The 21,189-nt window shown below is 43.1% G+C and overlaps 1 protein-coding gene across 2 annotated transcripts in view; it reads left to right on the top strand.

Annotated features, from left to right (window-relative positions):
- The window catches only part of LOC128650436 (transcription factor COE3-like), a 579,037-nt gene that overhangs the window by 189,884 nt on the left and 367,964 nt on the right, over positions 1 to 21,189 (top strand). The window lies entirely within an intron of this gene.

Below are 21,189 nucleotides of genomic sequence, written 5' to 3'. Positions count from 1 at the left end.
AATTATTAAAGCGCCAAAAGGACAAGGCCGGGTCTAAATTTAAAAATATGTCATTTATTTAACACAATAAAAATATAAGAAACAGTAAAATATACCTAGAGTACATTAAAAGATATAATCATGGTTCCAAGATTTTACAATAAGTAGCAAAAAGTAAAAACAATTATATACAAAACTTGACCAGATCAGTACTTTGGACTGTCTAAGTGTCAACCCCAATTACTGGAACTATCTAAAGCTCTCTGGACTGGTGAGATTCTATAAGGATCCCTGGTGGAACTATCTAAAGCTCTCTGGGCTGGTGAGATTCTATAAGAATCCCTGGTGGACCTATCTAAAGCTCTCTGGGCTGGTGAGATTCTATTAGAATCCCTGGTGGAACTATCTAAAGCTCTCTGGGCTGGTGAGACTCTATTAGAATCCCCAGTGGAACTATCTAAAGCTCTCTGGGCTGGTGAGATTCTATTTGAATCCCTGGTGGAACTATCTAAAGCTCTCTGGGCTTGTGAGATTCTATATGAATCCCTGGTGGAACTATCTAAAGCTCTCTGGGCTGGTGAGATTCTATATGAATCCCTGGTGGAATTATATAAAGCTCTCTGGGCTGGTGAGATTCTATTAGAATCCCCGGTGGAACTATCTAAAGCTCCCTGGGTTGTTGAGATTCTATAAGAATCCCTGGTGGAACTATGTAAAGCTCTCTGGGCTGGTGAGATTCTATAAGAATCCCTGGTGGAACTATCTAAAGGTCCCTGGGCTGGTGAGATTCTATCAGAATCCCTGGTGGAACTATATAAAGCTCTCTGGGCTGGTGAGATTCTATAAGAATCCCTGGTGGAACTATCTAAAGCTCTCTGGGCTGGTAAGATTCTATATGAATCTCTGGTGGAACTATCTAAAGCTCTCTGGGCTGCTGAGATTCTATAAGAATCCCTGGTGGAACTATATAAAGCTCTCTGGGCTGGTGAGATTCTATAAGAATCCCTGGTGGAACTATCTAAAGCTCCCTGGGCTGGTGAGATTCTATTAGAATCCCTGGTGGAACTATCTAAAGCTCTCTGGGCTGGTGAGATTCTATATGAATCCCTGGTGGAACTATCTAAAGCTCTCTGGGCTGGTGAGATTCTATATGAATCCCTGGTGGAATTATCTAAAGCTCTCTGGGCTGGTGAGATTCTATATGAATCCCTGGTGGAGTAATCTAAAGTTCTCTGGGCTGGTGAGATTCTATTACAATCCCTAGTGGAACTATCTAAAGCTCTCTGGGCTGGTAAGATTCTCTATGAATCCCTGGTGGAACTATATAAAGCTCTCTGGCCTGGTGAGATTTTATAAGAATCCCTGGTGGAACTATATAAAGATCTCTGGGCTGGTGAGATTCTATAAGAATCCCTGGTGGAACTATCTAAAGCTCTCTGGGCTGGTGAGATTCTATATGAATCCCTGGTGGAACTATCTAAAGCTCTCTGGGCTGGTAAGATTCTATATGAATCCCTGGTGGATCTAGCTAAAGCTCTCTGGGCTGGTGAGATTCTATTAGAATCCCTGGTGGAACTATCTAAAGCTCTCTGGACTGGTGAGATTCTATTAGAATCCCTGGTGGAACTATATAAAGCTCTCTGGGCTGGTGAGATTCTATATGAATCCCTGGTGGAATTATCTAAAGCTCTCTGGGCTGGTGAGATTCTATATGAATCCCTGGTGGAATTATCTAAAGCTCTCTGGGCTGGTAAGATTCTATTAGAATCCCTGGTGGAATTATCTAAAGCTCTCTGGGCTGGTAAGATTCTATATGAACCACTGGTGGAACTATCTAAAGCTCTCTGGGCTGGTGAGATTCTATTAGAATACCTGGTGGAATTATCTAAAGCTCTCTGGGCTGGTAAGATTCTATATGAATCCCTGGTGGAACTAGCTAAAGCTCTCTGGGCTGGTGAGATTCTATATGAATCCCTGGTGGAACTAGCTAAAGCTATCTGGGCTGGTGAGATTCTATATGAATCCCTGGTGGAATTATCTAAAGCTCTCTGGGCTGGTAAGATTCTATATGAATCCCTGGTGGAACTATCTAAAGCTCTCTGGGCTGGTGAGATTCTATTAGAATCCCTGGTGGAATTATCTAAAGCTCTCTGGGCTGGTGAAATTCTATTAGAATCCCCGGTGGAACTAGCTAAAGCTCTCTGGGCTGGTGGGATTAGATTAGAATCCCTGGTGGAATTATTTAAAGCTCTCTGGGCTTGTGAGATTCTATATGAATCCCTGGTGGAACTATCAAAAGCTCTCTGGGCTGGTGAGATTCTATATGAATCCCTGGTGGAACTATCTAAGGCTCTCTGGGCTGGTGAGATTCTATTAGAATCCCCAGTGGAACTATCTAAAGCTCTCTGGGCTGGTGAGATTCTATATGAATCCCTGTTGAAGAGATATATAGGTAGGTGTCTGGAGTACTACATACAGGAAATAGTGCTGCCATCTAGTGCTCTCTCAAATTGATAAAATTTTTGCAAAGCTGCTGCCATATAGTGCTCCAGAAATGGTCCGACTCCTAAGAATATGCCCCTGCTTCTTAACAAGATACCAAGAGAACGAAGAAAAATTGATAATAAAAGTAAATTAGAAAGTTGTTTAAATTTGCTGCTCAAACTGAATCATGAAAAAAACCATCTTGTCCAACATCAATGTCTGATCTCACAAAGGCTCCTTTGTCTGGGTGAACACAAATTCCCACAGACACACTCCAGGATCTAGCGATAGAAGTGTTGTGACTATGGGCCATCTCCTTAGTGACATAAAACACAAATTCCCACAGACACACTCCAGGATCTAGCGATAGAAGTGTTGTGACTAAGGGCCATAGTGACATAAAACACAAATCCCCACAGACACACTCCAGTATCTAGTGATAGAAGTGTTGTGACTAAGGGCCATAGTGACATAAAACACAAATCCCCACAGACACACTCCAGTATCTAGTGATAGAAGTGTTGTGACTAAGGGCCATCTCCTTAGTGACATAAAACACAAATTCCCACAGACACACTCCAGGATCTAGCGATAGAAGTGTTGTGACTAAGGGCCATAGTGACATAAAACACAAATCCCCACAGATACACTCCAGTATCTAGTGATAGAAGTGTTGTGACTAAGGACCATCTCCTTAGTGACATAAAACACAAATTCCCACAGACACACTACAGGATCTAGTGATAGAAGTGTTGTGACTAAGGGCCATCTCCTTAGTGACATAAAATACAAATTCCCACAGACACACTCCGGTATCTAGTGATAGAAGTGTTGTGACTAAGGGCCATCTCCATAGTGACATAAAACACAAATTCCCACAGACACACTCCAGGATCTAGCGATAGAAGTGTTGTGACTAAGGACCATCTCCATAGTGACATAAAACACAAATTCCCACAGACACACTCCAGGATCTAGCGATAGAAGTGTTGTGACTAAGGGCCATAGTGACATAAAACACAAATCCCCACAGACACACTCCAGTATCTAGTGATAGAAGTGTTGTGACTAAGGACCATCTCCATAGTGACATAAAACACAAATCCCCACAGACACACTACAGGATCTAGCGATAGAAGTGTTGTGACTAAGGGCCATCTCCATAGTGACATAAAACACAAATTCCCACAGACACACTCCAGGATCTAGCGATAGAAGTGTTGTGACTAAGGACCATCTCCATAGTGACATAAAACACAAATCCCCACAGACACACTACAGGATCTAGCGATAGAAGTGTTGTGACTAAGGGCCATCTCCATAGTGACATAAAACACAAATTCCCACAGACACACTCCAGGATCTAGCGATAGAAGTGTTGTGACTAAGGACCATCTCCATAGTGACATAAAACACAAATCCCCACAGACACACTACAGGATCTAGCGATAGAAGTGTTGTGACTAAGGGCCATCTCCATAGTGACATAAAACACAAATTCCCACAGACACACTCCAGTATCTAGCGATAGAAGTGTTGTGACTAAGGGCCATCTCCATAGTGACATAAAACACAAATTCCCACAGACACACTCCAGGATCTAGCGATAGAAGTGTTGTGACTAAGGGCCATCTCCATAGTGACATAAAACACAAATTCCCACAGACACACTCCAGTATCTAGCGATAGAAGTGTTGTGACTAAGGGCCATCTCCATAGTGACATAAAACACAAATTCCCACAGACACACTCCAGGATCTAGCGATAGAAGTGTTGTGATTAAGGGCCATCTCCTTAGTGACATAAAACACAAATTCCCACAGACACACTCCAGGATCTAGTGATAGAAGTGTTGTGACTAAGGGCCATCTCCTTAGTGACATAAAACACAAATTCCCACAGACACACTCCAGTATCTAGTGATAGAAGTGTTGTGACTAAGGGCCATCTCCATAGTGACATAAAACACAAATTCCCACAGACACACTCCAGGATCTAGCGATAGAAGTGTTGTGACTAAGGACCATCTCCATAGTGACATAAAACACAAATTCCCACAGACACACTCCAGGATCTAGCGATAGAAGTGTTGTGACTAAGGACCATCTCCATAGTGACATAAAACACAAATCCCCACAGACACACTACAGGATCTAGCGATAAAAGTGTTGTGACTAAGGGCCATCTCCATAGTGGCATAAAACACAAATCCCCACAGACACACTCCAGTATCTAGTGATAGAAGTGTTGTGACTAAGGACCATCTCCATAGTGACATAAAACACAAATTCCCACAGACACACTCCAGTATCAAGTGATAGAAGTGTTGTGACTAAGGGCCATCTCATTAGTGACATAAAACACAAATCCCCACAGACACACTCCAGTATCTAGCGATAGAAGTGTTGTGACTAAGGGCCATCTCCATAGTGACATAAAACACAAATCCCCACAGACACACTCCAGGATCTAGCGATAGAAGTGTTGTGACTAAGGGCCATCTCCATAGTGACATAAAACACAAATCCCCACAGACACACTCCAGTATCTAGCGATAGAAGTGTTGTGACTAAGGGCCATCTCCATAGTGACATAAAACACAAATCCCCACAGACACACTCCAGGATCTAGCGATAGAAGTGTTGTGACTAAGGGCCATCTCCTTAGTGACATAAAACACAAATTCCCACAGACACACTACAGGATCTAGCGATAGAAGTGTTGTGACTAAGGGCCATCTCCATAGTGACATAAAACACAAATTCCCACAGACACACTACAGGATCTAGCGATAGAAGTGTTGTGACTAAGGGCCATCTCCATAGTGACATAAAACACAAATTCCCACAGACACACTACAGGATCTAGCGATAGAAGTGTTGTGACTAAGGGCCATCTCCTTCGTGACATAAAACACAAATTCCCACAGACACACTCCAGGATCTAGCGATAGAAGTGTTGTGACTAAGGGCCATAGTGACATAAAACACAAATCCCCACAGACACACTCCAGTATCTAGTGATAGAAGTGTTGTGACTAAGGACCATCTCCATAGTGACATAAAACACAAATTCCCACAGACACACTCCAGGATCTAGCGATAGAAGTGTTGTGACTAAGGGCCATCTCCATAGTGACATAAAACACAAATTCCCACAGACACACTCCAGGATCTAGCGATAGAAGTGTTGTGATTAAGGGCCATCTCCTTAGTGACATAAAACACAAATTCCCACAGACACACTCCAGGATCTAGTGATAGAAGTGTTGTGACTAAGGGCCATCTCCATAGTGACATAAAACACAAATTCCCACAGACACACTCCAGGATCTAGCGATAGAAGTGTTGTGACTAAGGACCATCTCCATAGTGACATAAAACACAAATTCCCACAGACACACTCCAGTATCTAGCGATAGAAGTGTTGTGACTAAGGGCCATCTCCATAGTGACATAAAAAACAAATCCCCACAGACACACTCCAGGATCTAGCGATAGAAGTGTTGTGACTAAGGGCCATCTCCTTAGTGACATAAAACACAAATTCCCACAGACACACTACAGGATCTAGCGATAGAAGTGTTGTGACTAAGGGCCATCTCCATAGTGACATAAAACACAAATTCCCACAAACACACTACAGGATCTAGCGATAGAAGTGTTGTGACTAAGTGCCATCTCCATAGTGACATAAAACACAAATTCCCACAGACACACTACAGGATCTAGCGATAGAAGTGTTGTGACTAAGGGCCATCTCCTTAGTGACATAAAACACAAATTCCCACAGACACACTCCAGGATCTAGCGATAGAAGTGTTGTGACTAAGGGCCATAGTGACATAAAACACAAATCCCCACAGACACACTCCAGTATCTAGTGATAGAAGTGTTGTGACTAAGGACCATCTCCATAGTGACATAAAACACAAATTCCCACAGACACACTCCAGTATCTAGCGATAGAAGTGTTGTGACTAAGGGCCATCTCCATAGTGACATAAAACACAAATTCCCACAGACACACTCCAGGATCTAGCGATAGAAGTGTTGTGACTAAGGGCCATCTCCATAGTGACATAAAACACAAATTCCCACAGACACACTCCAGTATCTAGCGATAGAAGTGTTGTGACTAAGGGCCATCTCCATAGTGACATAAAACACAAATTCCCACAGACACACTCCAGGATCTAGCGATAGAAGTGTTGTGATTAAGGGCCATCTCCTTAGTGACATAAAACACAAATTCCCACAGACACACTCCAGGATCTAGTGATAGAAGTGTTGTGACTAAGGGCCATCTCCTTAGTGACATAAAACACAAATTCCCACAGACACACTCCAGTATCTAGTGATAGAAGTGTTGTGACTAAGGGCCATCTCCATAGTGACATAAAACACAAATTCCCACAGACAAACTCCAGGATCTAGCGATAGAAGTGTTGTGACTAAGGACCATCTCCATAGTGACATAAAACACAAATTCCCACAGACACACTCCAGGATCTAGCGATAGAAGTGTTGTGACTAAGGACCATCTCCATAGTGACATAAAACACAAATCCCCACAGACACACTACAGGATCTAGCGATAAAAGTGTTGTGACTAAGGGCCATCTCCATAGTGGCATAAAAAACAAATCCCCACAGACACACTCCAGTATCTAGTGATAGAAGTGTTGTGACTAAGGACCATCTCCATAGTGACATAAAACACAAATTCCCACAGACACACTCCAGTATCAAGTGATAGAAGTGTTGTGACTAAGGGCCATCTCATTAGTGACATAAAACACAAATCCCCACAGACACACTCCAGTATCTAGCGATAGAAGTGTTGTGACTAAGGGCCATCTCCATAGTGACATAAAACACAAATCCCCACAGACACACTCCAGGATCTAGCGATAGAAGTGTTGTGACTAAGGGCCATCTCCATAGTGACATAAAACACAAATCCCCACAGACACACTCCAGTATCTAGCGATAGAAGTGTTGTGACTAAGGGCCATCTCCATAGTGACATAAAACACAAATCCCCACAGACACACTCCAGGATCTAGCGATAGAAGTGTTGTGACTAAGGGCCATCTCCTTAGTGACATAAAACACAAATTCCCACAGACACACTACAGGATCTAGCGATAGAAGTGTTGTGACTAAGGGCCATCTCCATAGTGACATAAAACACAAATTCCCACAGACACACTACAGGATCTTGCGATAGAAGTGTTGTGACTAAGGGCCATCTCCATAGTGACATAAAACACAAATTCCCACAGACACACTACAGGATCTAGCGATAGAAGTGTTGTGACTAAGGGCCATCTCCTTCGTGACATAAAACACAAATTCCCACAGACACACTCCAGGATCTAGCGATAGAAGTGTTGTGACTAAGGGCCATAGTGACATAAAACACAAATCCCCACAGACACACTCCAGTATCTAGTGATAGAAGTGTTGTGACTAAGGACCATCTCCATAGTGACATAAAACACAAATTCCCACAGACACACTCCAGGATCTAGCGATAGAAGTGTTGTGACTAAGGGCCATCTCCATAGTGACATAAAACACAAATTCCCACAGACACACTCCAGGATCTAGCGATAGAAGTGTTGTGATTAAGGGCCATCTCCTTAGTGACATAAAACACAAATTCCCACAGACACACTCCAGGATCTAGTGATAGAAGTGTTGTGACTAAGGGCCATCTCCATAGTGACATAAAACACAAATTCCCACAGACACACTCCAGGATCTAGCGATAGAAGTGTTGTGACTAAGGACCATCTCCATAGTGACATAAAACACAAATTCCCACAGACACACTCCAGTATCTAGCAATAGAAGTGTTGTGACTAAGGGCCATCTCCATAGTGACATAAAACACAAATTCCCACAGACACACTCCAGGATCTACCGATAGAAGTGTTGTGACTAAGGACCATCTCCATAGTGACATAAAACACAAATCCCCACAGACACACTACAGGATCTAGCGATAAAAGTGTTGTGACTAAGGGCCATCTCCATAGTGGCATAAAACACAAATCCCCACAGACACACTCCAGTATCTAGTGATAGAAGTGTTGTGACTAAGGACCATCTCCATAGTGACATAAAACACAAATTCCCACAGACACACTCCAGTATCAAGTGATAGAAGTGTTGTGACTAAGGGCCATCTCATTAGTGACATAAAACACAAATCCCCACAGACACACTCCAGTATCTAGCGATAGAAGTGTTGTGACTAAGGGCCATCTCCATAGTGACATAAAACACAAATCCCCACAGACACACTCCAGGATCTAGCGATAGAAGTGTTGTGACTAAGGGCCATCTCCATAGTGACATAAAACACAAATCCCCACAGACACACTCCAGTATCTAGCGATAGAAGTGTTGTGACTAAGGGCCATCTCCATAGTGACATAAAACACAAATCCCCACAGACACACTCCAGGATCTAGCGATAGAAGTGTTGTGACTAAGGGCCATCTCCTTAGTGACATAAAACACAAATTCCCACAGACACACTACAGGATCTAGCGATAGAAGTGTTGTGACTAAGGGCCATCTCCATAGTGACATAAAACACAAATTCCCACAGACACACTACAGGATCTTGCGATAGAAGTGTTGTGACTAAGGGCCATCTCCATAGTGACATAAAACACAAATTCCCACAGACACACTACAGGATCTAGCGATAGAAGTGTTGTGACTAAGGGCCATCTCCTTCGTGACATAAAACACAAATTCCCACAGACACACTCCAGGATCTAGCGATAGAAGTGTTGTGACTAAGGGCCATAGTGACATAAAACACAAATCCCCACAGACACACTCCAGTATCTAGTGATAGAAGTGTTGTGACTAAGGACCATCTCCATAGTGACATAAAACACAAATTCCCACAGACACACTCCAGGATCTAGCGATAGAAGTGTTGTGACTAAGGGCCATCTCCATAGTGACATAAAACACAAATTCCCACAGACACACTCCAGGATCTAGCGATAGAAGTGTTGTGTTTAAGGGCCATCTCCTTAGTGACATAAAACACAAATTCCCACAGACACACTCCAGGATCTAGTGATAGAAGTGTTGTGACTAAGGGCCATCTCCATAGTGACATAAAACACAAATTCCCACAGACACACTCCAGGATCTAGCGATAGAAGTGTTGTGACTAAGGACCATCTCCATAGTGACATAAAACACAAATTCCCACAGACACACTCCAGTATCTAGCAATAGAAGTGTTGTGACTAAGGGCCATCTCCATAGTGACATAAAAAACAAATCCCCACAGACACACTCCAGGATCTAGCGATAGAAGTGTTGTGACTAAGGGCCATCTCCTTAGTGACATAAAACACAAATTCCCACAGACACACTACAGGATCTAGCGATAGAAGTGTTGTGACTAAGGGCCATCTCCATAGTGACATAAAACACAAATTCCCACAAACACACTACAGGATCTAGCGATAGAAGTGTTGTGACTAAGTGCCATCTCCATAGTGACATAAAACACAAATTCCCACAGACACACTACAGGATCTAGCGATAGAAGTGTTGTGACTAAGGGCCATCTCCTTAGTGACATAAAACACAAATTCCCACAGACACACTCCAGGATCTAGCGATAGAAGTGTTGTGACTAAGGGCCATAGTGACATAAAACACAAATCCCCACAGACACACTCCAGTATCTAGTGATAGAAGTGTTGTGACTAAGGACCATCTCCATAGTGACATAAAACACAAATTCCCACAGACTCTCCAGGATCTAGCGATAGAAGTGTTGTGACTAAGGACCATCTCCATAGTGACATAAAACACAAATCCCCACAGACACACTACAGGATCTAGCGATAGAAGTGTTGTGACTAAGGGCCATCTCCTTAGTGACATAAAACACAAATTCCCACAGACACACTCCAGGATCTAGCGATAGAAGTGTTGTGACTAAGGACCATCTCCATAGTGACATAAAACACAAATCCCCACAGACACACTACAGGATCTAGCGATAAAAGTGTTGTGACTAAGGGTCATCTCCATAGTGGCATAAAACACAAATCCCCACAGACACACTCCAGTATCTAGTGATAGAAGTGTTGTGACTAAGGGCCATCTCCATAGTGACATAAAACACAAATTCCTACAGACACACTCCAGTATCAAGTGATAGAAGTGTTGTGACTAAGGGCCATCTCATTAGTGACATAAAACACAAATCCCCACAGACACACTCCAGTATCTAGTGATAGAAGTGTTGTGACTAAGGACCATCTCCATAGTGACATAAAACACAAATCCCCACAGACACACTACAGGTTCTAGCGATAGAAGTGTTGTGACTAAGGGCCATCTCCATAGTGACATAAAACACAAATTCCCACAGACACACTCCAGGATCTAGCGATAGAAGTGTTGTGACTAAGGACCATCTCCATAGTGACATAAAACACTAATCCCCACAGACACACTACAGGATCTAGCGATAGAAGTGTTGTGACTAAGGGCCATCTCCATAGTGACATAAAACACAAATTCCCACAGACACACTCCAGGATCTAGCGATAGAAGTGTTGTGACTAAGGACCATCTCCATAGTGACATAAAACACAAATCCCCATAGACACACTACAGGATCTAGCGATAGAAGTGTTGTGACTAAGGGCCATCTCCATAGTGACATAAAACACAAATTCCCACAGACACACTCCAGTATCTAGCGATAGAAGTGTTGTGACTAAGGGCCATCTCCATAGTGACATAAAACACAAATTCCCACAGACACACTCCAGGATCTAGCGATAGAAGTGTTGTGACTAAGGGCCATCTCCATAGTGACATAAAACACAAATTCCCACAGACACACTCCAGTATCTAGTGATAGAAGTGTTGTGACTAAGGGCCATCTCCATAGTGACATAAAACACAAATTCCCACAGACACACTCCAGGATCTAGCGATAGAAGTGTTGTGATTAAGGGCCATCTCCTTAGTGACATAAAACACAAATTCCCACAGACACACTCCAGGATCTAGTGATAGAAGTGTTGTGACTAAGGGCCATCTCCTTAGTGACATAAAACACAAATTCCCACAGACACACTCCAGTATCTAGTGATAGAAGTGTTGTGACTAAGGGCCATCTCCATAGTGACATAAAACACAAATTCCCACAGACACACTCCAGGATCTAGCGATAGAAGTGTTGTGACTAAGGACCATCTCCATAGTGACATAAAACACAAATTCCCACAGACACACTCCAGTATCTAGCGATAGAAGTGTTGTGACTAAGGGCCATCTCCATAGTGACATAAAACACAAATCCCCACAGACACACTCCAGGATCTAGCGATAGAAGTGTTGTGACTAAGGGCCATCTCCTTAGTGACATAAAACACAAATTCCCACAGACACCCTACAGGATCTAGCGATAGAAGTGTTGTGACTAAGGGCCATCTCCATAGTGACATAAAACACAAATTCCCACAAACACACTACAGGATCTAGCGATAGAAGTGTTGTGACTAAGGGCCATCTCCATAGTGACATAAAACACAAATTCCCACAGACACACTCCAGGATCTAGCGATAGAAGTGTTGTGACTAAGGACCATCTCCATAGTGACATAAAACACAAATCCCCACAGACACACTACAGGATCTAGCGATAGAAGTGTTGTGACTAAGGGCCATCTCCTTAGTGACATAAAACACAAATTCCCACAGACACACTCCAGTATCAAGTGATAGAAGTGTTGCGACTAAGGGCCATCTCCTTAGTGACATAAAACACAAATTCCCACAGACACACTCCAGGATCTAGCGATAGAAGTGTTGTGACTAAGGGCCATAGTGACATAAAACACAAATCCCCACAGACACACTCCAGTATCTAGTAATAGAAGTGTTGTGACTAAGGACCATCTCCATAGTGACATAAAACACAAATTCCCACAGACACACTCCAGGATCTAGCGATAGAAGTGTTGTGACTAAGGACCATCTCCATAGTGACATAAAACACAAATCCCCACAGACACACTAAAGGATCTAGCGATAGAAGTGTTGTGACTAAGGGCCATCTCCTTAGTGACATAAAACACAAATTCCCACAGACACACTCCAGGATCTAGCGATAGAAGTGTTGTGACTAAGGACCATCTCCATAGTGACATAAAACACAAATCCCCACAGACACACTCCAGGATCTAGCGATAGAAGTGTTGTGACTAAGGGCCATCTCATTAGTGACATAAAACACAAATTCCCACAGACACACTCCAGTATCTAGTGATAGAAGTGTTGTGACTAAGGGCCATCTCCATAGTGACATAAAACACAAATCCTCACAGACACACTCCAGTATCTAGCGATAGAAGTGTTGTGACTAAGGGCCATCTCCATAGTGACATAAAACACAAATCCCCACAGACACACTCCAGGATCTAGCGATAGAAGTGTTGTGACTAAGGGCCATCTCCATAGTGACATAAAACACAAATCCCCACAGACACACTCCAGTATCTAGGGATAGAAGTGTTGTGACTAAGGGCCATCTCCATAGTGACATAAAACACAAATCCCCACAGACACACTCCAGGATCTAGCGATAGAAGTGTTGTGACTAAGGGCCATCTCCTTAGTGACATAAAACACAAATTCCCACAGACACACTCCAGGATCTAGCGATAGAAGTGTTGTGACTAAGGGCCATCTCCATAGTGACATAAAACACAAATTCCCACAGACACACTACAGGATCTTGCGATAGAAGTGTTGTGACTAAGAGCCATCTCCATAGTGACATAAAACACAAATTCCCACAGACACACTACAGGATCTAGCGATAGAAGTGTTGTGACTAAGGGCCACCTCCTTCGTGACATAAAACACAAATTCCCACAGACACACTCCAGGATCTAGCGATAGAAGTGTTGTGACTAAGGGCCATAGTGACATAAAACACAAATCCCCACAGACACACTCCAGTATCTAGTGATAGAAGTGTTGTGACTAAGGACCATCTCCATAGTGACATAAAACACAAATCCCCACAGACACACTAAAGGATCTAGCGATAGAAGTGTTGTGACTAAGGGCCATCTCCTTAGTGACATAAAACACAAATTCCCACAGACACACTCCAGGATCTAGCGATAGAAGTGTTGTGACTAAGGACCATCTCCATAGTGACATAAAACACAAATCCCCACAGACACACTCCAGGATCTAGCGATAGAAGTGTTGTGACTAAGGGCCATCTCATTAGTGACATAAAACACAAATTCCCACAGACACACTCCAGTATCTAGTGATAGAAGTGTTGTGACTAAGGGCCATCTCCATAGTGACATAAAACACAAATCCCCACAGACACACTCCAGTATCTAGCGATAGAAGTGTTGTGACTAAGGGCCATCTCCATAGTGACATAAAACACAAATCCCCACAGACACACTCCAGGATCTAGCGATAGAAGTGTTGTGACTAAGGGCCATCTCCATAGTGACATAAAACACAAATTCCCACAGACACACTCCAGGATCTAGCGATAGAAGTGTTGTGACTAAGGACCATCTCCATAGTGACATAAAACACAAATCCCCACAGACACACTAAAGGATCTAGCGATAGAAGTGTTGTGACTAAGGGCCATCTCCTTAGTGACATAAAACACAAATTCCCACAGACACACTCCAGGATCTAGCGATAGAAGTGTTGTGACTAAGGACCATCTCCATAGTGACATAAAACACAAATCCCCACAGACACACTCCAGGATCTAGCGATAGAAGTGTTGTGACTAAGGGCCATCTCATTAGTGACATAAAACACAAATTCCCACAGACACACTCCAGTATCTAGTGATAGAAGTGTTGTGACTAAGGGCCATCTCCATAGTGACATAAAACACAAATCCTCACAGACACACTCCAGTATCTAGCGATAGAAGTGTTGTGACTAAGGGCCATCTCCATAGTGACATAAAACACAAATCCCCACAGACACACTCCAGGATCTAGCGATAGAAGTGTTGTGACTAAGGGCCATCTCCATAGTGACATAAAACACAAATCCCCACAGACACACTCCAGTATCTAGGGATAGAAGTGTTGTGACTAAGGGCCATCTCCATAGTGACATAAAACACAAATCCCCACAGACACACTCCAGGATCTAGCGATAGAAGTGTTGTGACTAAGGGCCATCTCCTTAGTGACATAAAACACAAATTCCCACAGACACACTACAGGATCTAGCGATAGAAGTGTTGTGACTAAGGGCCATCTCCATAGTGACATAAAACACAAATTCCCACAGACACACTACAGGATCTTGCGATAGAAGTGTTGTGACTAAGAGCCATCTCCATAGTGACATAAAACACAAATTCCCACAGACACACTACAGGATCTAGCGATAGAAGTGTTGTGACTAAGGGCCACCTCCTTCGTGACATAAAACACAAATTCCCACAGACACACTCCAGGATCTAGCGATAGAAGTGTTGTGACTAAGGGCCATAGTGACATAAAACACAAATCCCCACAGACACACTCCAGTATCTAGTGATAGAAGTGTTGTGACTAAGGACCATCTCCATAGTGACATAAAACACAAATCCCCACAGACACACTAAAGGATCTAGCGATAGAAGTGTTGTGACTAAGGGCCATCTCCTTAGTGACATAAAACACAAATTCCCACAGACACACTCCAGGATCTAGCGATAGAAGTGTTGTGACTAAGGACCATCTCCATAGTGACATAAAACACAAATCCCCACAGACACACTCCAGGATCTAGCGATAGAAGTGTTGTGACTAAGGGCCATCTCATTAGTGACATAAAACACAAATTCCCACAGACACACTCCAGTATCTAGTGATAGAAGTGTTGTGACTAAGGGCCATCTCCATAGTGACATAAAACACAAATCCCCACAGACACACTCCAGTATCTAGCGATAGAAGTGTTGTGACTAAGGGCCATCTCCATAGTGACATAAAACACAAATCCCCACAGACACACTCCAGGATCTAGCGATAGAAGTGTTGTGACTAAGGGCCATCTCCATAGTGACATAAAACACAAATCCCCACAGACACACTCCAGGATCTAGCGATAGAAGTGTTGTGACTAAGGGCCATCTCCTTAGTGACATAAAACACAAATTCCCACAGACACACTACAGGATCTAGCGATAGAAGTGTTGTGACTAAGGGCCATCTCCATAGTGACATAAAACACAAATTCCCACAGACACACTACAGGATCTTGCGATAGAAGTGTTGTGACTAAGAGCCATCTCCATAGTGACATAAAACACAAATTCCCACAGACACACTACAGGATCTAGCGATAGAAGTGTTGTGACTAAGGGCCATCTCCTTCGTGACATAAAACACAAATTCCCACAGACACACTCCAGGATCTAGCGATAGAAGTGTTGTGACTAAGGGCCATAGTGACATAAAACACAAATCCCCACAGACACACTCCAGTATCTAGTGATAGAAGTGTTGTGACTAAGGACCATCTCCATAGTGACATAAAACACAAATTCCCACAGACACACTACAGGATCTAGCGATAGAAGTGTTGTGACTAAGGGCCATCTCCATAGTGACATAAAACACAAATTCCCACAGACACACTCCAGGATCTAGCGATAGAAGTGTTGTGACTAAGGGCCATCTCCTTAGTGACATAAAACACAAATTCCCACAGACACACTCCAGGATCTAGCGATAGAAGTGTTGTGACTAAGGGCCATAGTGACATAAAACACAAATCCCCACAGACACACTCCAGTATCTAGTGATAGAAGTGTTGTGACTAAGGACCATCTCCATAGTGACATAAAACACAAATTCCCACAGACACACTCCAGGATCTAGCGATAGAAGTGTTGTGACTAAGGACCATCTCCATAGTGACATAAAACACAAATACCCACAGACACACTACAGGATCTAGCGATAGAAGTGTTGTGACTAAGGGCCATCTCCTTAGTGACATAAAACACAAATTCCCACAGACACACTCCAGTATCTAGTGATAGAAGTGTTGTGATTAAGGACCATCTCCATAGTGACATAAAACACAAATCCCCACAGACACACTACAGGATCTAGCGATAAAAGTGTTGTGACTAAGGGCCATCTCCATAGTGACATAAAACACAAATCCCCACAGACACACTCCAGTATCTAGTGATAGAAGTGTTGTGACTAAGGGCCATCTCCATAGTGACATAAAAAACAAATTCCCACAGACACACTCCAGTATCAAGTGATAGAAGTGTTGTGACTAAGGGCCATCTCATTAGTGACATAAAACACAAATCCCCACAGACACACTCCAGTATCTAGTGATAGAAGTGTTGTGACTAAGGGCCATCTCCATAGTGACATAAAACACAAATCCCCACAGACACACTCCAGGATCTAGCGATAGAAGTGTTGTGACTAAGGGCCATCTCCTTAGTGACATAAAACACAAATTCCCACAGACACACTACAGGATCTAGCGATAGAAGTGTTGTGACTAAGGGCCATCTCCATAGTGACATAAAACACAAATCCCCACAGACACACTACAGGATCTAGCGATAGAAGTCTTGTGACTAAGGGCCATCTCCATAGTGACATAAAACACAAATTCCCACAGACACACTACAGGATCTAGCGATAGAAGTGTTGTGACTAAGGGCCATCTCCTTAGTGACATAAAACACAAATTCCCACAGACACACACCAGGATCTAGCGATAGAAGTGTTGTGACTAAGGGCCATAGTGACATAAAACACAAATCCCCACAGACACACTCCAGTATCTAGTGATAGAAGTGTTGTGACTAAGGACCATCTCCATAGTGACATAAAACACAAATTCCCACAGACACACTACAGGATCTAGCGATAGAAGTGTTGTGACTAAGGGCCATCTCCATAGTGACATAAAACACAAATTCCCACAGACACACTCCAGGATCTAGCGATAGACGTGTTGTGACTAAGGACCATCTCCATAGTGACATAAAACACAAATCCCCACAGACACACTACAGGATCTAGCGATAGAAGTGTTGTGACTAAGGGCCATCTCCTTAGTGACATAAAACACAAATTCCCACAGACACACTCCAGGATCTAGCGATTGAAGTGTTGTGACTAAGGGCCATCTCCTTAGTGACATAAAACACAAATTCCCACAGACACACTCCAGGATCTAGCGATAGAAGTGTTGTGACTAAGGACCATCTCCATAGTGACATAAAACACAAATCCCCACAGACACACTACAGGATCTAGCGATAAAAGTGTTGTGACTAAGGGCCATCTCCATAGTGACATAAAACACAAATCCCCACAGACACACTACAGTATCAAGTGATAGAAGTGTTGTGACTAAGGGCCATCTCCTTAGTGACATAAAACACAAATCCCCACAGACACACTCCAGTATCTAGTGATAGAAGTGTTGTGACTAAGGGCCATTTCCATAGTGACATAAAACACAAATCCCCACAGACACATTCCAGGATCTAGCGATAGAAGTGTTGTGACTAAGGGCCAACTCCATAGTGACATAAAACACAAATTCCCACAGACACACTCCAGGATCTAGCGATAGAAGTGTTGTGACTAAGGGCCATCTCCTTAGTGACATAAAACACAAATTCCCACAGACACACTCCGGTATCTAGTGATAGAAGTGTTGTGACTAAGGGCCATAGTGACATAAAACACAAATCCCCACAGACACATTCCAGGATCTAGCGATAGAAGTGTTGTGACTAAGGGCCATCTCCATAGTGACATAAAACACAAATTCCCACAGACACACTCCGGTATCTAGCGATAGAAGTGTTGTGACTAAGGGCCATCTCCTTAGTGACATAAAACACAAATTCCCACAGACACACTCCAGGATCTAGCGATAGAAGTGTTGTGACTAAGTGCCATAGTGACATAAAACACAAATTCCCACAGACACACTCCAGGATCTAGCGATAGAAGTGTTGTGACTAAGGGCCATCTCCTTAGTGACATAAAACACAAATCCCCACAGACACACTCCGGTATCTAGTGATAGAAGTGTTGTGACTAAGGGCCATCTCCTTAGTGACATAAAACACAAATTCCCACAGACACACTCCAGGATCTAGCGATAGAAGTGTTGTGACTAAGGGCCATAGTGACATAAAATACAAATTCCCACAGACACACTCCAGGATCTAGCTATAGAAGTGTTGTGACTAAGGGCCATCTCCTTAGTGACATAAAACACAAATCCCCACAGACACTCTCCGGTATCTAGTGATAGAAGTGTTGTGACTAAGGGCCATCTCCATAGTGACATAAAACACAAATTCCCACAGACACACTCCGGTATCTAGTGATAGAAGTGTTGTGACTAAGGGCCATATCCTTAGTGACATAAAACACAAATTCCCACAGACACACTCCAGGATCTAGCGATAGAAGTGTTGTGACTAAGGGCCATAGTGACATAAAACACAAATCCCCACAGACACACTACAGGATCTAGCGATAGAAGTGTTGTGACTAAGGGCCATCTCCATAGTGACATAAAACACAAATCCCCACAGACACACTCCTGTATCTAGTGATAGAAGTGATGTGACTAAGGGCCATCTCCTTAGTGACATAAAACACAAATTCCCACAGACACACTCCGGTATCTAGTGATAGAAGTGTTGTGACTAAGGACCATCTCCATAGTGACATAAAACACAAATTCCCACAGACACACTCCAGGATCTAGCGATAGAAGTGTTGTGACTAAGGGCCATCTCCTTAGTGACATAAAACACAAATTCCCACAGACACACTCCAGGATCTAGCGATAGAAGTGTTGTGACTAAGGGGCATCTCCTTAGTGACATAAAACACAAATCCCCACAGACACACTACAGGATCTAGCGATAAAAGTGTTGTGACTAAGGGCCATCTCCATAGTGACATAAAACACAAATTCCCACAGACACACTCCAGTATCAAGTGATAGAAGTGTTGTGACTAAGGGCCATCTCCATAGTGACATAAAACACAAATTCCCACAGACACACTCCGGTATCTAGTGATAGAAGTGTTGTGACTAAGGACCATCTCCATAGTGACATAAAACACAAATTCCCACAGACACACTCCAGTATCAAGTGATAGAAGTGTTGTGACTAAGGGCCATCTCCATAGTGACATAAAACACAAATTCCCACAGACACACTCCAGTATCTAGCGATAGAAGTGTTGTGACTAAGGGCCATCTCCTTAGTGACATAAAACATAAATCCCCACAGACACACTCCAGTATCTAGCGATAGAAGTGTTGTGACTAAGGGCCATCTCCATAGTGACATAAAACACAAATCCCCACAGACACACTCCAGGATCTAGTGATATAAGTGTTGTGACTAAGGGCCATCTCCATAGTGACATAAAACACAAATTCCCACAGACACACTCCAGGATATAGCGATAGAAGTGTTGTGACTAAGGACCATCTCCATAGTGACATAAAACACAAATCCCCACAGACACACTACAGGATCTAGCGATAGAAGTGTTGTGACTAAGGGCCATCTCCTTAGTGACATAAAACACAAATTCCCACAGACACACTCCAGTATCAAGTGATAGAAGTGTTGCGACTAAGGGCCATCTCCTTAGTGACATAAAACACAAATTCCCACAGACACACTCCAGGATCTAGCGATAGAAGTGTTGTGACTAAGGGCCATCTCCTTAGTGACATAAAACACAAATCCCCACAGACACACTCCAGTATCTAGCGATAGAAGTGTTGTGACTAAGGGCCATCTCCATAGTGACATAAAACACAAATCCCCACAGACACACTACAGGATCTAGCGATAGAAGTGTTGTGACTAAGGGCCATCTCCTTAGTAACATAAAACACAAATTCCCACAGACACACTCCGGTATCTAGTGATAGAGGTGTTGTGACTAAGGGCCATCTCCATACTGACATAAAACACAAATTCCCATAGACACACTCCAGGATCTAGCGATAGAAGTGTTGTGACTAAGGGCCATCTCCTTATTGACATAAAACACAAATTCCCACAGACACACTACAGGATCTAGCGATAGAAGTGTTGTGACTAAGGGCCATCTCCTTAGTGACATAAAACACAAATTCCCACAGACACACTACAGGATCTAGCGATAGAAGTGTTGTGACTAAGGGCCATCTCCTTAGTGACATAAAACACAAATTCCCACAGACACACTACAGGATCTAGCAATAGAAGTGTTGTGACTAAGGGCCATCTCCTTAGTGACATAAAACACAAATTCCCACAGACACACTCCAGTATCAAGTGATAGAAGTGTTGCGACTAAGGGCCATCTCCTTAGTGACATAAAACACAAATTCCCACAGACACACTCCGGTATCTAGTGATAGAGGTGTTGTGACTAAGGGCCATCTCCATACTTACATAAAACACAAATTCCCACAGACACACTCCAGGATCTAGCGATAGAAGTGTTGTGACTAAGGGCCATCTCCTTAGTGACATAAAACACAAATTCCCACAGACACACTACAGGATCTAGCGATAGAAGTGTTGTGACTAAGGGCCATCTCCTTAGTGACATAAAACACAAATTCCCACAGACACACTACA

Source organism: Bombina bombina, chromosome 2 (assembly GCF_027579735.1).
Source record: "Bombina bombina isolate aBomBom1 chromosome 2, aBomBom1.pri, whole genome shotgun sequence".
Taxonomy (NCBI): domain Eukaryota; kingdom Metazoa; phylum Chordata; class Amphibia; order Anura; family Bombinatoridae; genus Bombina; species Bombina bombina.
This window is presented reverse-complemented; position numbering and strand designations above follow the sequence as displayed.